Source organism: Hippocampus comes, unplaced genomic scaffold (genome assembly GCF_001891065.2).
Source record: "Hippocampus comes isolate QL1 unplaced genomic scaffold, H_comes_QL1_v1.1 scaffold246, whole genome shotgun sequence".
Lineage (NCBI taxonomy): Eukaryota > Metazoa > Chordata > Actinopteri > Syngnathiformes > Syngnathidae > Hippocampus > Hippocampus comes.
In genome coordinates, this window is record NW_017806220.1 from 338,807 (window position 1) to 341,941 (window position 3,135).

A 3,135-nucleotide genomic window follows, 5' to 3' on the forward strand; every position below is an offset into this window, starting at 1 on the left:
AAAATGGACTGAGATGTTCTGCACGCAGAAGACAACAAAGGAGATGACGGAGAAAGGCTTGCATCTTTTTCATTCATATGAGCTGTCTCACATTTTATTTTCCTTGTGTTTTATATGCAAATTTTCAGTCACTTTTTTTTTTTTTTTTTTTTTAATCTCGGGTCTCTCTGGCTACGCGCCAGCGTTTGCTGCTCTCCCCCAGTCGACGCTCCGCCGCGCGATCTTGTTAGCAGGCGGTTCAACTTCCTCGTGCGGTATTAAAAAGGGAGCCATTACGGTGCAGTCTTGATACAATCCTCATTTTTATTGTTTAGTTTTTTTTTTTTTTTTTTTTTTTAACCCATCCATTTTCACTATGGTACCGTACAGTTATTACGTGGTGGACAAAGTTGTTGTGTGAGAATGTGTATATATATACATATCTATCCAATATATCTATTTTTTTGCTCCTCTTGGGACGCGCTGGTTCACTTGACCTAAAATGGCTTCCTGATCCCAAACTGGAAGTCCAAGTTCCTTTCGTACACTTGCACATATTATTTATTTGAGGTTCAAATAGTTCCGGTACATTTCTTAGCTCCTCGGCTAGGGAGGAGTTAGCGCACGCTCATGAAACGACGAAGAGTTTTTTTTTTTTTAATTTTTAAATTAAACATTCTCCATTTTACCTCACATGATGCACGGTACAGTGCCTCGCAAGGAATGCACACGCACTAGTCACACAGCCCAGGGTAGACCCTCTGACGAACAATTGGGATCTTTCTCAGCAGTGCGTGACGCACATCCACATGCCACATGCTTCCGGGTGACGTGAAGAGGTTTCCAGTAACTTGAGGTGCGGTTGCAGGTGGACATAGTTGCCCTGTTATATACACGCACGCACACACGCGCGCCGACATCAAGACGTAGCGCCAGCCAGATCTGGTCGCCCCCTCCGCTCTCGCACTTTGGCGCTCGCCGGCGTCCCCTGTAGCGTTTTGCCGCCGCTCTCCCAGCTGTCCCGACAGCCGAGACGTGTGCTCAAACGCAAACACGACTGATCATTTTGCTTCTCTATTCTCCGTGTTGCTCGTGATCTTTCTGCGTGTGTGTGTGTGAGGGGCACACACACATCCACACATACACACGAGGTCATCTTCGTGGCACAAATTTTGAGTTTTTCCGCCGATGTGGATGGCTCTAGAAATGCGGGCAGTCCCAAAGTCCACTTTGGAGATGTTCCGTGTACTTTTTTGTGCTATTGTAACCTGGTCCTTTTTTCATACAGCAGGAGTGCTATTTTTCAATTAATTTGGCTTTTTTTTTTTTTCCTTCAGTTCACTCGCTACCCGTATTTATTTTTTATTTAAACGGTTTATCACATGACAGTATTTCAAACTGGGCCGGCTCAGATTGGATCGAACAAGCATCCACCTCACAAAAGTGTTCACAAATGGCTGGAAAGAATGAAGACTTAAGAATTAAGTTTCATTCTGTCGTCAGAGAGGAGTTCATTGCATCCTTCTTATGCAAGCTTTGCGTTTCTCGACTTTCCTTGATTTGTATTTTAGCTGACGCCGGAGGAGCGTTGCTATTTTTTTTTTTTTGTTTTGTTTTTTTGTTGTTTTTGTTTTTTGTTTTTTTTTTCATGGCATCCAGGCAACCCTGCAAACAAAGCGGTACATGCCCGGTCTTTTTCTTTTGCGGCATTTTGAAGTTATTTGTATTAAGAAATTGGTGATTTTTTTTTTTTGTAACTATATTACAGTTTATTTGCTGCTGTGTAGTACAGTTCAGGTTGACGAGTGGGCCTCTGTGAAGAGGCGTACCTCCTGCTACTTGTGTTCTTTTCCCAGTTGAATGCTGTTTGTTCATATTAGCCTTACAGAAAAGAGTTCAATAGCGGGAAGGTGTTTTTCCCCTCGTACGTCCTCCATTTGGGGGAAAAAAAAAATAAACCTCACGGTGTCTCCTGCAAATAAGGAGAGGTTGTGGCTTTGTTCATGTCGCTGTCCTTTTATTTTTCTTGGCCGTCTCATGGAGGCAATGTGGTCGGCGGTCTTTCGGGAAGGCCGTTTGAGCATCAGCATCATGTTTATATTGTTCAAATCTTTGCTTTCCATAGAGCTATTGCAATAAAAAAAAAAATGTTCCACGTACCGCGCTTGGCTTTTGCGTGAGTTTATTCAACCGTCCGCAGCGTCAACCTTTGCGAAAGAGTTCCTTATGTAATTGAATCTGAAATATCTTGAACCCGAGGGGGACTCCTTCATCGGCTAGCGGAAGTTCAACCAACAGTCACGGACTGTTTATCCAGCTCAGGTGACCTGCCCAGCCTCCCAAAGTTCAACAGAAAAAAAAAACAATCCAAAGTCCACTTTGGTCATGCAGCCACGCAGATGAGAACAGTTTTTTTTTTTTTTTTAAACGTTGGACATTTGCCGTTCTTCCTCATCAACAAATAAAACGGATAGTAAAAGTGATGATCTCCGTTTACGTTTTGCTCTCAGGACTGCATGTTTGGCTAGTAGAGTAGATGTCAAAAAGGTTTTCTCTCTCATTTTTGTGAGCACCCCCCCCTTCCCCCACGTAACTTAATACGTTCCCACCGAGAGTCTGTTTTGCGAAAGTGTGCGTTTGTCAGTGTGTTTGTTCTGTCACCATCTTCTTTTTTTGTTTTGTTTTTGTCCCCCCCCCCCCAAAAAAAAAAAATCAGCCAGGACGCCCACAAGAGGTGTGCAGGAATGCTGCCCCCTGCTGCTCACAGAGTTCCTCGTCCGTCGAGTCTCACTTCCGAGTCGGGTTTCCCGACTTTGCTTGAGCCAGACGAGAGGAATGATCAGGTGTCACAGCAGAAAACTTTGGTCAATTGTGTTTATTTCAGTCTTTCGCTAAAACAACTTCGGAATATCATAACAGAAACATAACGGAGGCAAAAAAAAATAATACATTTGAGTGGCACCCCAGCTTGACAAAAAAAAAAAAAAAAAGTCACAGGAAAATATAGCCTCATACAAATGCTGAACACATTAGATTGTCGAATTGAGTGTGAAATTTGGAGGTTTTTGGTGCAAAAACCTATTTTACAGCAAAGCCCAACACCTGGAAATGTTAAAAGAAACAAAACACATGACATGTTTTTTTTTTTTTTGTGTG